The sequence below is a fragment of the Macaca mulatta genome, chromosome 15 (genome assembly GCF_049350105.2).
Source record: "Macaca mulatta isolate MMU2019108-1 chromosome 15, T2T-MMU8v2.0, whole genome shotgun sequence".
In the NCBI taxonomy this organism is placed as follows: Eukaryota; Metazoa; Chordata; class Mammalia; order Primates; family Cercopithecidae; genus Macaca; species Macaca mulatta.
In genome coordinates, this window is record NC_133420.1 from 50,014,216 (window position 1) to 50,034,455 (window position 20,240).

Here is a 20,240-nt window from a genome sequence, read left to right on the forward strand (position 1 = left end):
TTTTGGAATGATTATGGAATTTCTTTTTTATCAAAGTTGTAATGGAAAACTACTTTCAACAAATACCAGCCTGGGGAAAATTGCCTAGGATTGCAAAGAATTTAAAAAATGGAATAACATGTTGAGAGATTCTTTCCCTTAGGACCAAACACGTGGCATCTTTTTCAACACTACTCTACCTGAAGTTAGTGTCAGATCCCACAAATCAAAGGGCTTGGTCCCACAAGACTCTCCCCTTTCAGATGCCAGATGGAAATGGGGTTTCCAGGACACTCCCACCTCTGCCTAGTGGACTGCATATTTTAGCATTTTTAAGATCCCCCTCAGGTTCAACAATTTACTTTGACAAATAATAGAACACAGGAAAGCACTTTATTTGCTGTTAGTATTTATTATAAAGGATAAAACTTAGGTAAAACAACTGTAAAACAAAAATAAAATTCTAAGGCTCCCCAGCCATCTAAATGAACCCCTCCTATCGGCCAGGGCACTCCAAAGTTAACCTGAAAAACTGGTTCAGGCCATGATGGGAAGAGGTGTCAGGCACGCTTCATTATCCCTCCCTCCCTTTTGGAGTTCAGGAAAAGCCAACCAACATTTGACATCAACACAGACCTTAAGTCTGATAAGAAACATTTACAGACTATTCTCTCTGAAGCCTGCTACCTGGAGGCTTCATCTGCATGATAAGACTTTGGTCTCCACAACCACTTACAGTAACTCAGACATTCCTTTCTGTTGAAAATAACTGTTTTAACCAATTTCCAAGCAGAAAAAATTTCAAGCTATCTATAACCGGGAAGGCTCCCTGCCTTTGAGTTGTCCCACCTTTCTGGACTGAACCAATGTGTCTTCCATGTATTGATTGATGTCTTGAAGTCTCATATCTCCCTAAAATATATAAAGCTATGACTATGCCCTGACTGCTTTGGGCATATGTTCTCAGAATCACCTGAGAGCTGTGTCACAGGCCATCAGTCACTCATATTTGGCTCAGAATAAATCTCTTGAAATGTTTTATAGAGTTTGACTCTTTTCTTCAACACAACTCAGGAAGTCGGAGCCTCCATGACCTCTCTGGGTGTTCCACCCTCCCAGCACTGGAATCTCCCTCAACCCTGTTACTTAGAGTTTTTTTTTTTTAATGTAGACATGATTGATTACATCATTGGCAGCTGGTGATTGCACTCATTCTCCAGTCCTCTCTCCTCTTCCAGGAGGCCAGTGAGTGGGGCTGCAGTTCCAGTCCTCTAGTCATGGCATGGTCTTCCCAGTGTCCAGTCCCCATCCTGATGCTATCTTGGGGCCCACCAAGAGTTACCTCATTAGCATAAACTTCAGTATGGTGTAAAGGGCTTTTTTATGAATAATAAAACAAAAGAAGCCCCTATTAATCTTATTCAGGAAATTTCTAGGGTTTTAGGTGCTCTGTGCTATGAACTTGGGACAAAGGCTAAATATATATTTCTCAAGATACCACGTACATAAAGGCAGATTTAAAGGCATAGCATAGTAATTCCATTTTCTGCAGGTACCATTGCTATTTAGAAAGAACTTTCCTGTATTTCTCTTCTTTGTTCCCCACCAAGCCCTATTCAATATGGGTGGAGTAGTATTAGCCCAGCAGGTACATCAGTCACACCCATAGTTTAGATAACTTGCTAGGTAGCCATGGTTATGAATTTTTAAAAGTGTACCCCAAACAACTGAGGCTCATACACACCACATTCATAACAAGAAATGGCATTTCTTTTGAAAGGAAGAAGGGCAGAGATAAAATAATGAAGTGTGAAGTTGACTGGGATTTGCTGGTCAGCATTCTTCATTTGCCTGGGCTGGGCCTGGGAGCGGATAGGGAGCAGGAGAGTCAAGAGGACTTTAGGATCCCAAAGAAGTCATGCCTCAGATTGAGGAGAGGAGAACTGGCAAAGCTTACAGTAAGGGCTCATCCAGAGCTGCCAATGAATGGTTTGGGCCAAAGGCCACGAAATGTTCTTACCTTTATGTAACAAATCTTGGTACTGGGCATTCATTTTAAGAAAAAAAAAATGTTTACATGATATCTACAGCAACTTCCTTGAAATAACACAAAATTGAAAACAAATGCGTATTTAAATTACTAGAGGACTGACTATGTTGCAGTATTTGATGAACTCTGCCAGAAAAATTGTCGATTTGTACCAAAAATGCAATAAAAAATAAAAATTATACATCAACATGGAAAATGTTTACAACTGGGAATTAAGTGAAATAGCAGATTATAAAAATTTATGTGTTCTATGATTGCAATTATATAAACTAAGATAGGATGAGGGATATAGTAAAAATAAATTGTTTTGATGTCGTGTTGGGATTAGAGATAATTTTTCTCCTTTAAAATGTCCTTATTGTTACTCCTTTTACAATAAAAATGTAAATAGTGTTATGAATACAAGTTCTGTGTATCTCTAAGCACAATTTCTGTATCCTAACAGTTCGTGATGAGGAGGATAAAAGGTATAAACAAATTTTATTAACCTAAAAATATATCTATGAGTAAAATTAATTTTTGGCCTCTTTTTTCTTTGCAGGTATCTCATGAAAATGACTATAAAACTTCTTGGCAAATGGGAGTACTTTGGAATATTTAGGGAAAATTGTCCGATAGGAGACAGGACTAAAGTGCAGCTCCCACTTGGATAAACCAAACAGCATGTGGAGACTCACGTTGTGAATTTTTGCTCCAAGAACTCCCTCAGGAAAATACCAGAAAAACCAAAAGAATTCAGAGACCCTTTGAAAAAAGTGACTTGCCACTCCAAACTCCATGAGACAGCTAAAAAACTGTGAGTTCCCAAAGTGTGAGAGGAGGGGAAACGTCTGCCTCTGAACACACATTGCCACCGGGGAACCTGCAAATCCAGGTCATGGGAGAAGGATTTAATCATACCTAGAGTTGAAAAGGATTTAAGGAGCTGGGTGAAATATAAACATAGAAGAAGCAGTGGGAAGAGCCCTATAGGCACTCCCAGTCTCCAGCTTCAGCCCAGAAAAGCCATTCCTGGCTTTATCTCACAGGGGTCCTTGGAGGAAGGCAGCTAGTGGAATTCAGGAGGGGACACGGGGTGAAGAAAGCTTCCAGTGGAATTTTGTAATAATTTTGACTGAGCACAAATTTTTCTGAGCAGAATCTAGCAGTGGGGAGAGGGGAAATAGGGGCACAAATGGGAAGTGCAGATATGAGTACAGAAACTGCAGCCAAGAGTGTGGGTGGAGGGGTAGGGGTAAGGGGTGAGGCCTTAGAACCATGCTTGCTTTCTCAACAGGAAGACTTGTAGCCTGGGGCAAGATCTCAGCCCTGCTCCCCAGCTGCCTGGATGTAAACTTGGTGCTGTTAGTGAGGCATGGAGGGAGTGAGACTGGCCTTGTTGCATGAGAGCTGGGTGAGGCCTATCACTGCCAGCTTTCCCCTAGTTCCCTGGTGACCTGCATGGTGCAGCAGAGGCAGCCAAAATCACCCTGAGAACATAATTGCATTGTCCTGTGAACCACCCCCCATTCCCCACAGTAGCCACAGCAAGCCTCGCCCAAGGATAGTCTGAGCTCTGACCCACCTAATTCTGCCCCCACCTAATCATTTTTCTCTGCCTGCCCTGGTAGCCAAAGACAAAAGACATAAGCTCTTGAGAGTTCTGTGGCCCCACCCATCACCTGAGAAACCCGAGTACTTATCCTGGACAATGTAGGGCAAGTGTATATGCCCCTTCTACCACTGCAGCTAGTGCTGTCTTGAAAGTGCCACCTCCCGGCTGGAGGCCAACCAACTTAAGCCATTACAGCAGCTCATACCAGACAACCCTGATCCAAAGAAGAGAAAACCACAGCTAATTCCATCACCTGCACCACCCTGGCTAACCAGAGGTCCTGAGTCTGTCCTTGTGACAGCATCACTGCTAGCATAACCAGCATTTGAGAAAAACAGGACGCTAAACAAAACCACAGCCAAGGACTCCCACAGAGTCCACTTTATGCCCCTGCTACCTCCGCTGGAGCAGGTGCTGGTATCCATGGCTGGAAGACCTGAAGACAAACAGGTCTCTTTGCAGGACTCTTTGCAGACATTCCTCAGAACGAGCCCACAGCCTACTAGCCTCATTGAGGGGCTAGACCAAGAAGAGCAGTAACAATCACTGCAGTCTGGCTCTCAGGAAGCCCCATCCCTGTGGGAAGCAGAAGAACACCACATCAAGGATCACCCTGTGGGACAAAAGAATCTGAACAGCAGCCCTTGAGTTCTAGATCTTTCTACTGAAACAGTCTACCCAAATGAGGAGGGACCAGAAAAGAATTCTGGCAATATGACTAAACAAGTTTCTTTAACACCCCTAAAAGATAACACTAGCTCTCCAGGAATGGCTCCAAACCAAGAAGAAATCTCTGAATTGCTAGGTAAAGAATTCAGAAGGTTGATTATTAAGCTACTCAGGGAGGTGCCAGAGAAAGGTGAAAAACAACTTAAAGAAATTTAAATAAATACAGGATATGCATAAAAATGTCTCCAGAGAAAGAGATATTATAATGAAAAGACAATTACAACTTCTGAAAATGAAAAACACACTTAAAGAAATGCAAAATATGCAAGAAAATTTCGACAATAGACTCAAGTAGAAGAAAGAACTTCAGAGCTTAAAGACAAGGCTTTCAAATTAACCCAATCCAACAAAGACAAAGAAAAAAATAATTAAAAAAATAAACAAATCCTCCAAGAAGTTTGGGATTATGCTAAACCACAAACATAAGAATAATTGGTGTTCCCAATGAAGAAGAGAAATCTAAAAGTTTGGAAAAATTCTTTGAGGGAATAATCGAGAAAAGTTTGCCTGGCCTTGCTAGAGATCTAGACATCCAAATACAAGAAGCTCAAAGAACACCTGGGAAATTCATCACAAAATATCATCACCTAGGCACATAGTAATTAAGATTATCTAAATCAAGACAAAGTAAAGAATCTTAAGAGCTATGAAGTGAAAGCATCAAGTAACCTATAAAGGAAAACCTATCAGATTAACAGCAGATTTCTCAGCAGAAACCCTACAAGCCAGAAGGGATTGGGGTCCTATCTTTGACCTCCTTAAACAAAATAATTATTAGCTAAGAATTTTGTATCCAGCGAAACTAAGCTTCATAAGTGAAGGAGAGATAAAGTCTTTTTCAGACAAACAAATGCTGAGAGAACTCACCACTACCAAGCCAGCACTACAAGAACCGCTAAAAGGAGCTCTAAATCTTGAAACTGTCCCTCAAAATATACACAAAAATAGAACCTCCTTAAAGCATGAATCTCACAGGGCCTATAAACAATAACATAATGAAAAAAAAAAAAAAAAAAAAAAACCCAAACCCACAAGGTCTTCAGGCAACTAAATGAATAGAACAGTACCTCATATCTCAATACTAATGTATAATGTAAATGGCCTAAATGTTCCACTTACAATATACTGAATGGCAGAATGGATAAAAATCCACCAACCAAGTATCTGATTTCTTCAGGAGACTCACCTAACACATAAGTACTCACATAAACTTAAGGTAAAGGGGTGGAAAAAGATATTCCATGCAAATGGAAACCGAAAGCAAGCAGAAGTAGCAATTTTTAAATCAGACAAAACAGACTTTAAAGCAACTATAGTTAAAAAAGACAAAGAGGGACATTATATAATGATAAAAGAATTAGTCCAACAGCAAAATAGCACAATCCTAAATATATATGCACCTAACATTGGAGCTCCCAATTTTTTAAAACAATTGCTACTAGACTTAAGAAATGAGACAGGAGACAACACAGTAATAGTGGAGGACTTCAATACTCCACTGATAGCACTAGACAGGTCATCCAGACAGAAAGTCAACAAAGAAACAATGGACTTAAACTATACCCTAGAATAAATGGACTTAACAGATATTTACAGAACATTCTACACAACAACTACAGAATATACATTCTTTTCATGAGCACATGGCACATTCTTCAAGATAGACCATACGATAGGCCATGAACAAGCCTCAATAAATTTTTAAAATCAAAATCATATCAAGTACTCTCTCAGGCCACAATGGAATAAAATTGAAAATTAACAGCAAAAGGAACCCTCAAAACTATACAAATACATGGAAATTAAATAATCTGTTTCTGAATGATCTTTAGGTCAACAATAAAATCAAGATGAATATTAAAACATTTTTTGAACTGAATGATTATAGTGACACAATGTATTAAAACCTCTGGGATACAGCAAAAGTGGTACTAAGAGGATAGTTCATAGCATGAAATGCCTACATCAGAAAGCCTGAAAGAGCACAAATAGACAATCTAAGCTCACACCTCAAGGAAGTAGAGAAACAAGAACAAACCAAACCCAAACCCAGCATAAGAAAAGAAATAATACAGATCAAAGCAGAAGTAAATGAAATTAAAACAAACAATACAAAAGATAAAATAAAAAGCTGATTCTTTGAAAAGATAAACAAAATCGATAGCTCATTAGTGAGATTAACCAAGAAGAAAGAACATCTGAATAAGCTCAATTAGAAATGACATGGGAGATACTACAACTGACACTACAGAAACACAAAAGATCATTCAAGGCTACTATGAACACCTTTATGCACACAAACTAGAAAACCTAGAGGAGATGGATAAATTCCTGGAAATATACAACACTCCTAGATTAAACCAGAAGGAAATTGAAACTCCGAGCAGACTAATAACAAGCAGCAACATTGAAACACTAATAAAAAAAATTGCCAACAAAACAAAGTTTAGGACCAGATGGATTCACAGCTGAATTCTATCAGACATTCAAGGAAGAATTGGTATCAATCCTACTGAAACTATTCCAAAAGATAAAGAAGGGATCCTCCCTAAAAAATTCTATGAAGCCAGTATCATCCTAATACCAAAACCATGAAAGGACATAAAAAAAGAAAACTGCAAACCAGTATGAACATAGATGCAAAAATTCTCAACAAAATACTAGCTTACTGAATCCAACAGCATATCAAAAAGATAATCCACCATGATCAAGTGGGTTTCATATCAGGGATGCAAGGATGGTTTAACATACGCAAGTCAACAAATGTGATACACCACATAAACTTAATTAAAAACAAAAATCACATGATCATCTCAATAGGTACAGGAAAAGCATTTGACAAAATCCAGCATCCCTTTATGATTAAAAAATTGGCATAGAAGAGACATACCTTAAGATAATAAAAACCATCTATGACAAACCCACAGCCAACATTATACTGAATGGCAGAAAGTTGAAAGCGTTCCTCCTGAGAACTGTAACAAGACAAAGATTCCCACTTTCACCACTTCTATTCAGCGTAGTACTGGAAGTCCAAGCCAAAACAATCAGACAAGAGAATAAAATAAAGGGCATCCAAACCAGTAAAGACAAAGTAAAACTGTTACTGTTCACTGATGATATGATTGTGTACCTAGAAAAACCTAAAGACTCATCTAAAAAGCTCTTAGCTCTGATAAATGAATTCAGCAAAGTTTCAGGACACAAAATCAATGTACACAAATCAGTAGCACTGAAGTATACCAACAGTGACCAAGTTGAGAATCAAATCAAGAACTCAACCCCTTTTACAGCAGATATGGAAATAAATAAATACAACACAACACAACACTTAGAAATATACCTAACCAAGGAGGTGAAAGATCTCTACAAGGAAAACTGCAAAACATTGCTGGAAAAAAACAGACAACACAAACAAATGGAAACATCCTATGCTCATGGATGGGTATACTCAATATTATAAAACATGACTATACTGCCAAAAGCAATCTGTAACATTCAGTGCAATTCCTATCAAAATACCATTATCATTCTTCAGAGAACTAGAAAAAAACTATCCTAAAATTCATATGGAACCAAAAAAGAGCCACATAGTCAAAGCAAGACTAAGCAAAAAGAACAAATCTGGAGGCATCACATTACCCAACTTCAAACTATACTATAACACTATAGTCACCAAAGCAACATGGTACTGGTATATAAACAGACATGTGGACCAATGGAACAGAATAGAGAACCCAGAAGTAAAGCCAAATACAGCCAACTGATCATCAGCAAAGCAAACAAAAACATAGAGTGGGGAAAGGACTCCCTGTTTAACAAATGGTACTGGGATAATTTGCAAACCATGTGTAGAAAGATGAAACTGGATCCTTATCCCTCACCTTATACAAAAATCAACTCATGATGGATCAAAGACTTAAATCTAAGTCCTAACACCATAAAAATTTTACAAGATAACATCAGAAAAATTCTTCTAGACATTGACTTAGGCAAAGACTTCAGGACCAAGAACCCAAAAGCAAATGCAACAAAAACAATGAAAAATAGATAAGACTTGATTAAATTAAAATGCTTTTGCACAGCAAAAGAAATAGCAGAGTAAACAGACAACCCGCAGAGTGGGAGAAAAATCTTTGCAAACTATGCATCTGACGAAGGACTAATATCCAGAATCTACAAGAAACTCGAATCAGCAAGGAAAAAACAAATAATCCCATCAAAAAGTGGGCTAAGGACTTGAATATACAATTCTCAAAATAAGATATACAAATGGCTAATAAACATGAAAAAATGCTAAACATCACTAATTATGACAGAAATGCAAATCAAACCCATAGTGCAATAAATACTACCTTACTCCTGCAAGAATGGCCATAATTTAAAAATGAAAAAAAAAATTGATGTTGGTGTGGATGTGGTGATAAGGGAACACTTTTACATTGCTGGTGGGAATGTAAACTAGTACAATTACTATGAAAAACAGTATGGAGAGTCCTTAAAGAACTAAAAGTACAACTACCATTTGATCCAGCACTCCCATTACTTGACACCTACCCAGAGGAAAGTAAATCATTGTATGAAAAAGACACTTGTACACACATTTATAGCAGCACAATTTGCAATTGCAAAAAATATAAAACCAGGCTAAATGCCCATCATCCAATGAGTGGATAAAGAAAATGTGGTGTGTATATACTATGGAATACTCCTTCAGTCATAAAAAGAAATGAGATAATGGTATTCACCACAACCTGAACTGAGTTGGAGACAATTATTTTTATTTATTTATTTATTTATTTATTTATTTATTTATTTTAAGACGGAGTCTCGCTCTGTCGCCCGGGCTGGAGTGCAGTGGCCGGACCTCAGCTCACTGCAAGCTCCGCCTCCCGGGTTCCCGCCATTCTCCTGCCTCAGCCTCCCGAGTAGCTGGGACCACAGGCGCCCGCCACCTCACCCGGCTAGTTTTTTTTTTTTTGTATTTTTAGTAGAGACGGGGTTTCACCGTATTAGCCAGGATGGTCTTGATCTCCTGACCTCGTGATCCGCCCGTCTCGGCCTCCCAAAGTGCTGGGATTACAGGCTTGAGCCACTGCGCCCGGCCGGAGACAATTATTTTAAGTGAAATAACTCAGGAATGGAAAACCAAACATTGTATGTTCTCACTTGTAAGTGGGAGCTAAGCTATGAGGGTACAAAGGCATACGACTGATACAATGGACTTTGGGGACTCAGGAGGAAGAATGGGAGGGGGTGCAAGATAAAAGACTACACGTTGGGTACAGGGTACACTGCTTGGGTTATGGGTGCATCAGAATGTCAGAAATCACCACTAAATATCTTATCCATGTAAGTAAACACTACTGGTTCCCCCCAAAACTATTGAAATTTAAAAAACAAAACAAAACAAAACAAAAAAACAGAAACAGCTAGAAGAAATCTGTGTGACAATGGTTTCAATAGGAAGTGAAGGAATGAAATTGGAGTTAAAGAAGACAAGAAGGCATCAAGACCTCAGTGTTGCCAGAGGAAGGACTCTGATGCTGGCAGAAGCAATCTACCATGTCCCTGAGTCTCCCTACATTTTTTTACTGGGCATGTCAACAATGCAAGGGTCTGGCCACTCTTTACCTGGGCCATTTCATAGAGTCGTGTGTGCAGTCATAAATCTTGAGAATGGATGTTTGTCACCTCAAACCTCATGTTGAAATTTGATCCCCAATAGTTTAGGCGGAGCCTATTAGGAGGTATTTGGGTTGTGGGACAGATCTCTCCTAAATGGCTTGGTGTCATCCTCATAGCAATTAGTAACTTCTTGCTCTAGTTTCCATAAAACTTCCCCCAAGAACTGGTTGTTAAAAGGAGCATGGCACCCCAAAACTTGCATCCTTTCTAGCCATGTGATCTCTGCACATCCCCTTCACCTTCCACCATGAATGGAAGCTTCCTGAGGCCCTTACCAGAAGCAGATACTAGTGCCATGCTTTTTGTACAACCTGCAGAACTGAGCCACATAAGCCTTTTATTAAAAAAAAAAAAAAAATTATGTGGCCTCAGGTATTCCTTTATAGCAACACAAATGAACTAGCACAGCATCTTACCACAGACAAGGCACAGGCTTGCTTCCACTGACTATAAAAGCAGTGAATCCTTTAATTTCAGTGTTCCCTTCCTATAATGCAACCCATAGCATGCTCAGACATGCCCAAGGCCTCTCTCTGTCAGTTTCACGAGACTTGGAAGAGTGGGCATGGGGAATCAGCAGATACAAACCAACATGAAATTGTGGCTACTCCTTTTGCCACGAGAAATAAAGTCCTTTGTCTCTGAAAAAATATTGTTGTCAAATTCAAACCTCTATCTGGGTGAGTCTGACTCAAAATATAGGCCATGCAACATTCCTGACCTTGTCTTGAAAGGTCCTGGTGCTGTAGCTCATAAGCAAGGCAGATTCCAGAGCTTCTAAGCTCAGAAATGAGCCTTTGTGAGAAACACTTTGACAATTATGCATTAACATGACATGGTCAGAAAAGACAAATCATTTCAAAAGTGAGCCCAAGTCAATAGTTACTTGACAGATACTTGAAACTCTGTGCATTGATTTTGATGAAATTTTTGCAGGGACAACTTGAGGTAGAAAACTGACAGTAAATTGAACAAGGATGTATGTATTAAAGGATAGAAAAAGAGTTGTCTCAGCAATATTTGGGAATTTGACTGGTTACCTAATAATTTAAAATATCTTACACATCAAAAAGTGTTTCTATATCACAATTAAAAAGAAGGATAATGTTTCCATGCTTGTACTAGTTGGTACTTGCATTGCTATAAGGAACCTGAGACTGGGTAATTTATGAAGAAAATAGGTTTAATTGACTCACAGTTCACAGGCTGTACAGGGAGCATGACTGGGGAGGCCTCAGGAAACTTATAATCATGGAAGAAGGTGAAGGGGAAGCAGACATATATTCACATGGCTGAGCAGGAGAGAAAGAGCAAAGGGGGATGTGCTAGACACTTTTAAACAACCAGGTCTCATGAGAACTCACTGTCATGAGAACAGCAAGAGAGAAGTCCGCCCTCATGATCCAATCACCTTCCACCCAACCCTTCCTCCAACACTGAAGATTACAGTTTGATATGAGATTTGAGTGGAGACACAGAGCCAAACCATATCAATGCTTATTAACACTGTACATGCTGTAACCTTGTTGGTGCTAATATATAGGCAATTAAGGAAAAATAAAATGCTTTGCTACTCAGGTTGTTACTTTTACTTACTCAATTGATGCTGTGGGAGAATAGATGAAGTCAGTACTTATCAAATTGCCCCATCTCACCTACCTTCCCAGGAGTATCAAGTGACACTTTTACTAAAGGCACTGACACAGGTTTAGGGGAATGTGCCAGCTACCCAAAGGCTCCCGTTACATTCAGGAGCGGGGTCAATACCATAGCAATTGAGCAGGGATTCAATGCTTGAATTCTGTCTGCCAGTGGCCTCCTGATATATCTCAATAAGTTCCTCCTTAGCAATGCTCTCCCTTTGGTCCATGCCCACCATTTATTTGCATCCATTCCCAGAAGCCTCAATTTATAGTCCCTCTCTCATTACCATTGCCGATTAGGTACTGGGCAATGTGTTGGTCCTACAAGACCTACTAAACAAATTTCAGAAAATGAGATTATTTGGCCAAACCAACCAAGGCATTTGCCTTGCTTCTCTTTTCCTCAGCAGTGAGTAATAATAATTCCACAAATATAGAAAATAAATATTATTAAGATATAGATCTCTGGAGATAGATTATTGATAGAAGAAAGTCTTTTAAAAGAAGACCTTAATGTTTTATTAGAAAGCTTACAACACTAAAACACTAAAACAACTATTCCCTTTCAGTGGCTGCACAAGTAAAGTCATCTTGAAACTATTTTTAAAGGATAATTTAACCTCAGCATCAAAATTTAGTACTCGAAACCTCTAAACAAATAGTAGAGATGAAGTTACAGCAGTATGTTTACTAGAGAAGGATTTGGGGTCAACTTTTGAAATAGAAGTGGATGCCATCATGATAGACAGGCATGGCATTCTTCCAGCATTGTTTAGAGGTATGACCAGATGAATAGGACACCCCATCTTAGCACATGCTGCTCCTTCTTGCTTGCCATCCTCTCTCCTCTTCTTCCTTGATACCTGGCTAACACACCCATTTGACTTGGAAGACCTGGCTTAACTCTGGATCTAGAGTTAGAAAAAAAATTTGAATAACTTTTTAAGCTTACATAGCTAGAAAGTGGCTGGGTCAAGACAAACCTAGATTTGACTCCAAAACCCATAATTTTATGCTCTGTGCTTTACTGCCTCTTATTTCAACTATAAACTACCTCCCCACGGATTTCTGTGTAACTGTCATCCTTTCTGTTCTCTAGGAAAGGGGGAACATATTCCAAGCTCCTGCTGGAAGGGGCGTCCGGGCCTGCTTGAGCCAGCATAATTCATTTCTTTCTCTCTGTGATATGGTTTGGTTGTCTCCCCACACAAATCTCATCTTGAATTGTAGCTCCCATAATTCTCACGTGTTGTGGGGGAGACCCCACGGGAGATAATTGAATCACAGGGTGGTTTCCCCTATACTGTTCTCGTGGTATTGAATAAGTCTCATGAGATCTGATGGTTTTATAAGGGGTTTCCCTTTTGGCTTGGCTTTCATTTTCTGTCTTGCCTGCTGCCATGTAGGATGTGCCTTTCACCTTCCACCATGATGGTGAGGCCTCCCCAGTCATGTGGAACTGTGAGTCCATTAAACTTCTTTTTCTTTATAAATTACCCAGTCTTAGGTATGTCTTTATCAGCAGTGTGAAAATGAACCAATACACTCTCCTACTCCTAATAAAAGTAAAAATGGAAATGAAAAACAGTTGAATATTGTGTCACTAAATGTGATGTGAAAGCTCAACTAATGGCTCCCAAGGAGTTTCTTAGAATTGTCAACTTGAAGTTCAGCCATTGGAAGGCACATTCAGGGAAGAGGTTTTGACAGAGTTGAAAACTTGTGTCAAACTTTTGACACAGCACAGTCTTTTGACACTTCTTTGTGGCCTCTTTCAGAAAGACAGACCCAGTGCCTGCCCAGACTCCTTAGTAATAAGAAGCAGAACTTTTAGAATCACTTGATGGAGAAAGTTCGGCATGGTGCTTAAAACTGATGTCTTTCACATCCTCTAGACTTGGCTTTGAATCTGTGCTCCCTGGGTAGGTTACATTGAGTCAGTTATGTAACCTCTCTGAGACTCAGTTTCTTCATCTGTGAAGTGAGAGCAGTATCCCTTGGAGGACTGGCTTGAGACTAAATGAAATAATAAACCACAGGAGATACAGAGGGGTTATGGAACTCAACCAAAATGACTTAGGCCTCAAAGCCTGTAGGTGGCAGTTTCAAGATTTGATCTCAAGCAGCCTGACTCTAGGTCCCTCCCCACCTCCCATCTGCCTTATAACCACCTTGCTATGCAATGTGATAAAGGTTATAATGGGTCATTGCCTGGCCTAGAGGGAGAAGACAGGAAGGACCTCTAACCTAGACCAAGGAGAAAAGGGTCACAAATAACTTTTCAGGAGTCATAACATCCAAGCAAGAAACTGTGAGTTAGACAAAGAAAGGGAGGAATGTCAGTGGTGGAAAAGGGGGATGTTGGGTGATGAGGGTAGGATGGCAGAGAATGTTCTAGGCAGAAGGAATAGTATGTACAAAGAAGTCAAGAGAGAGCATGGCATATTTGGGTTGCAATTCATAGCTGGCTAATCAATATGTTGGAAATTGCTGTGCAGGTGCCTTCTGTGTCAGGGCTATTACACTGAACAACTTTTGCTTTGTGCATAGAGCCTCTTGAGCACTATGGTGCGTGACTTGTGGCTTCCTATAGTGCCCTTATATGCTCCTGTGATTCCAACTCAATTACAAACTCCCTGAGGGCAGGATCCAGACTTTGGGCTTAGTTCCATCTCCGGAACAGAGCACATGTCAAGAACTCCAATCATACTGGGCAATACCTACTGGAATACATTTATCTGTGAATGATTTATAATAGTAAAGCTACCCTTTCATCAGCAGAAAATGTCAATTAATATGTTCTCCAAATACCCCACATATATGAAGTGGTGACCAGAATTTGTTTTTATCCATGGGGAACACAAAAGCCACATGATTTGTGTGCAGATTGCCCTCGTGTACAATCTGTATTGGCATAGACTCATGAAACAGACAGCTGACAGGCAGTGCCCAGAATCAAATGGCAAATTCAGAGAAAAGGATTTGCTTTCCCTGGGATGAGCAGGCATTGCTATTCTGGGCCTGAGTAAATAAGACTGTGTAAATAAAACTGTCATGAACCTCATTGTTCAAGCCATCAGGGAAATGGTTTTTGTCTTTCCTCATTAGAATGAGGTCCCTCAGAGTGGCCTAATGTGACCGTGTTCCTGTTCATATTCAAGAATGTAACCTACAGTTTTTGTAGCTTTTTTTTAAAGAGAAAATATGTGAGTTAATTATTTGGCTCCATTAAAGAGGTATCAGTTTTCTCATTGCAACTTTTAAGATAATAGAAAATTATTATATTTATTTTCTTCATTATGAAAGATCATAACAAAATCGATCAATGACAGCAGGCCTATAGGGCATTAAGCCAGCCCAAAATCAAGGCACAAACACCAAGCTGGAAGCCCTTCTGGGGTGACCCTATTCATTGCTTGTACTTACTGAAAGTTTGGTTTTGTGGTAAATATGCATAAAGGATGCCATGACTTTAAAAGACTATATTTTTGGAGATGTTCTTTAAATGCCCTTCTTTGCTCTTGAATAGAGGGTGGTTGTAATTTTGTGGTGTTGTTGGTAATCATTTGCATGGCTTGTTTTTCTAAAAAACGTTTTATTTGGAATAATGTCAGACTTACAGAGAAAAGTTACAAAAATAGAGCAAAGAACACCCTTCTACTCTATATCCAGTTTCATCAGTGTTAACATTTTGCTCTATTTGATTGTTTTCTTTCTATTTTTTTCCTGACAAAATTAAGAGTATGTTGCATGCCATATTTATTCACCCCTAAATATTTCAGTGTCAATTTCCTAGGTACTGTTATCAACCTCAGTAAATGTAATAGTGGCAACAGTACTTTTATCCAATTTATGGTCTATATTCTAATTATCAATTGACCCAATAATGTCATTATGACACTTCCTCCTCTAGCACCATCTCACCTAGTTATGTATTTCATTGTAATGCTGATTAAGTTTCTATCTTAGCTCATTCAGGCTGCTCTACCAGAATACCATAGCCTGGGAGACTTACAAATTACAGAAACTATTTTTCACAGTTCTGAAGGCCATAAAGTCCAAGATCAAGGTGCCGGCAGATTTGGTGTTTGTCAAGGGTTTGTCTCCTGGTTTGTAGCTGATGCCTTCTTCTTGAGTCCTGTTGTGTTGGAACAGGCAAGGGAACTCCCTGGGATTTTTTTTTTTTAACTTTTAAGTTTAGGGGTAAAAGTGCAGGTTTGTTACATAGGTAAACTTGCATCATAGGGGTTCGTTGTACAGAGTATCTCATCACTGATAAGATTTGGCTGTGTTCCCACAAAAATCTCATCTTGAATTTTAGCTCCCATAATTCCCACATGTCTTGGGAGGGAGGCAGTGGGATGTAAGTGAATCATGGAGGTGGGTCTTTCCTGTGCTGTTTTTGTGATAGTAAATAAGTCTTATGAGATCTGATGGTTTTATAAAGGGGAGCTCCCCTGCACATGCTCTCTTGCCTGCTGCCATTTAAGACATGGCTTTGCTCTTCCTTTGCCTTCTACCATGATTGTGAGACCTCCCCAGTCATGTGAAACTATGAGCCAATTAAACCTCTTTTCTTTATAAATTACCCTGTCTCGGGTATGTCTTTACTAGAAGCATGAGGACAGACTAATACAATCACCCAGGTATTAAGCCTAGTACCCATTAGTTTTTTTTTTTATCCTCTCTTTCCTCCCAACCTCCACCCTCTAATAGATCCCAGTGTATGTTGTTCCCCTCTGTGTGTCCATGTATTCTCATAATTTAGCTCCCACTTATAAGTGAGAACATGCAGTTTTTGGTTTTCTGTTCCTGTGTTAGTTTGCTAAGGATAATGGCCTCCAGCTCCATCCATGTCCCTGCAAAGGACATGATCTCATTTTTTTGTGGCTGCATAGTATTCCGTGGTGTATATGTATCACACTTTCTTTATCCAATCTACCATTGATGGGCATTTAGGCCGATTCCATGTCTTTGCTATTGCAAATAGTGCTTCAGTGAACATAGACATGCATGTGTCTTTATAATAGAATGATTTATATTCCTTTGGGTATATACTCAGTAAGGGAATTTCTAGGTTGAACTGTTTTTAGGTCTTTGAGGAATCACTACACTGTCTTCCACAATGGCTGAACCAATTTACACTCCCACCAAGACTGTGTAAGCATTCCTTTTTCTCTGCAACTTCACCAGTATTTTCATGGTTTTTTGACTTTTTAATAGTAGCCATTCTGACTGGTGTTAGATGGTATCTCATCGTGGTTTTTGCATTTCTCTAATAATCAGTGATGTTGAGCTGTTTTTCATATGATTGTTGGCCACTTGTATGTCTTATTTTGAAAAGTGTCTATTCATGTCCTTTACTCAGTTTTAATATTTCATTTTTCTTGTAAATTTCTTTAAGTTCCTTATAGATGCTGGATATTAGACCTTTGCCAGATGCATAGTTTGTGAAAATTTTCTCCCATTCTGTAGGTTGTCTCTTTACTCTGTTGGTAGTTTCTCCTCTCTCACCTGAGGTCTTTTTAAATAAGGACACCAATGTCACTCATAGGACTCTGCCTTTGTTACCTAATCACCTCCCAAAGGCCTCACATTCTGAAAATATCACATTGGGGTTGGAATTTCAACCTATGAATTTGGTGAGGACACAAACATTCAGTCAGTAGCAGTCTCCTTTTGTCAGGAATAATTCTCAGCCCTTCTTTGTCTTTTATGACGTTGATATTTTTGGAAAAACAATCTATTTCTCCTTTGGAAATTAAAATGGTTCTCATTCTGCGTATACGTGATGATTCCCCCAGTTAGATTCAGGTTATTCATTCCCCACCACCGGATGCATGACTTTTAAGTGAGACTTGGTTATGTATGTATCACAGATTATTTGAAACAAAAATAACCTAAAGAATCTCCCTATCCAAGATAGAATACCTGCATGAGCTGTGTGTCACCAGCCTAGAGCCTGAGTTATGAGCTCAGCCTTGCCATGAACTCCTTGGGCCATTCCTGGCTAGACATCCTTCTGGGCTTCAGTTTCCTCATTTATAGAAGGAAGGGATTGAGTTAGATGATCTTTAATAGTCCTCTCAGTTAAACCATTCATGATTTTTAATGAATCCATAACAAATACTTGTGTTTAAAGGCAATTAATGTCCTTATTAAGAGTGAGAATAGTAATAACAATTCTCTTAGTTGCCTAGATCTTTGGAGAGCTTTGTCTGAATTTGCAAAAAAAGCTGAAACTTTAAACCAGCAAAATTTATTGTATTTTGATTAGTGAGTGGGGAGATTTTGCCTTGGCCTGGCACAAAATGCCGTTTATCTCATGAAGATAAACTGACACATTAACACTGAGATTCCAAGATGCTCACATATTTCGAAGCAAATACTGAGGATCTAAAGCTTGCTTTCTGGCTGTTAACACAATTCATGTAATAACATGCATTTAGGGCACTTTCCAAATACCCCAAGGCACGCATGACTTTAAAGAGCACATGTGTATTTCATTTCAGTAACCCATTTTTCTGCTTAATTAAATTCATTTGGCAGAAGTGGCAATATGAATTTGATACACTGTTATCACATAGCATTACCGGTAAGCCTCTCAGGCTTCTACCTTGGACAGCCCTGGTACAAAGCACTCTGGCAGAAAGAAGGTCTGTGGAGCTGCCAAAAGGCAGGCTAAGAATTCCCCAGAGCAGCCCCCAAGACCTAGAAAGAGGAACATGAGAGCGCATGGGATGTGCAGGCTCTTGGTGCTTCAAAAGGCTGCTCAAGTACCCTTTGCCTGAATGGCTCTTCTCTCAGTAATTACAAGTGGTGAGAGGCCCTTTTTGACTGTACTTGGGCACTCACCTGGGCTCTCAGACATTTGTCTTGTGTGTAGTGTTAAGGGAAGTATGTATAGTTGCCAGACAGTTTACAAAGCATTTATGTTTACGGTGCATATGTGGCAGTTTGGAGGAACTTGTGTTCAAAATGTGACTTTAACCCTTACTAATCATACAACCTTAGTCAATTTACACAGCCTCTTTGAGCTTCCTACATCTGAAAAATAGATTTATAGGTCCATGTTACCTGTATGATACAAGGTTACCTATGTTACAAGATCATTGTGAGGATTAAGATATACAGACATTTAAGTTCTCTGACACATAATTGATACCCAATATATAGTTGTTTTTTCCTGTCTTCTGAAGTAGGTAGACAGGACGAGTACTGCTAATCCTGTTTTATATGGGAGAAAATGGTGGCTTATCAAGTTTTAAGGTCACGCAAATGGTAGGGTCCCATGATGGATTTGAACTTGTGACTTTTCACTGGCCCATTCATGTTTATCTCACGTAGAAATTGGTTTTTTGTAAGTTGACTATATCACTGAGCAGATTTCAAAAAGGATTGGGGGAATTTGTTTTTTAATAAATTAAAAAGTATAGAATAGTCTTACAGAAAAGTGACAAAGATGGCGCATAGAGAAGGAAATCTGTGTACCATCTTTGTAACGTTTCTGTAGTTATAAAGATTATAAAAGTTACAAAGGTTGGTGCAAAAGTAATTAGTTTTTGCCATTACTTTCAGTGACAAAAAACTGTAATTACTTTTGTACCAACCTAATATATACTTCTCATCCTGTTTCCTCAATTGTTAACATCATACATCATGATAGCATACTTACCACAGTTAAGAAACCAACATTGGTACATTCCTATTAACTATTAGTACATTACTATTAATTAAATCCTACTCTTTATTTATATTTCACTAGCTTTTCCCTAACGTCTTTGTTCCATCCCGAATCCCATCCAGGACTCTGCACTGCACTTCATTGCCATGCCTCCTTAGTCTCCTCTGGTCTGTGACAATGTCTCAGATTTTCCTTGGTTTTGATTACCTTGACAGTTTTGAGAAGTACTGGTCAGGTCGAATGTCTCTCATCTGTTTTTCTCATCGTTAGATTGGGCTTATGGGTTTTAGGGAAGAAGACTATAGACATGAAATGCCATTCCCATTAGATAGTATCAAGGCTCCCTGCAATCAACATGCTATCACTTATGATGTTAAGCTTGATCACCCAAACAAGGTAGTATTTGTCAGGTTCCTCTACTGTAAATTACTTCCCCACTCTTTATAATCTCTACTCTTTAAAAGTAAACCATTAAGCACAAGCCATGCTCATGCAGTGGAAACATGTTAAGTTCCACCTCCTGGAGAATGTTTTCAATTGGGTTATTTTACCATACCATAAAACACTGTTTTCATCATTTGTCTTATTTTCTAACACATCTGAATAACATTTTATGGTGCCTCAAATTAGATACTAGCCAACTTTGGAATTCACTCAAGTCAGCCTTCAGAGAATGAGACTATTTTACAAAGAAGGATTGGGTTGCTGAGAATCTTTACAATTCCTTTCTCTATATATGTATTTTACCTATACAATACATGTAATTATCCATCTCATAAATTTCACTCCATATTATATGTGAGAATATGTGTAATATGTGAGTATTTGTAATTTATGAAGACAAATGCATTGTTCTTAGGTGACTTTAAAAAT

At 39.0% G+C, this 20,240-nt stretch overlaps 1 long non-coding RNA gene across 1 annotated transcript in view; it reads left to right on the forward strand.

Moving 5' to 3' along the window:
• The first annotated feature begins 2,569 nt into the window (after positions 1-2,569).
• The window catches only part of LOC106993656 (uncharacterized), a 64,296-nt gene continuing 46,625 nt past the window's right edge, over positions 2,570-20,240 (forward strand). The window contains exon 1 of the long non-coding RNA XR_013405657.1: positions 2,570-2,825. This is a non-coding gene — a long non-coding RNA (uncharacterized LOC106993656). The remainder of the gene's footprint in view (positions 2,826-20,240) is intronic.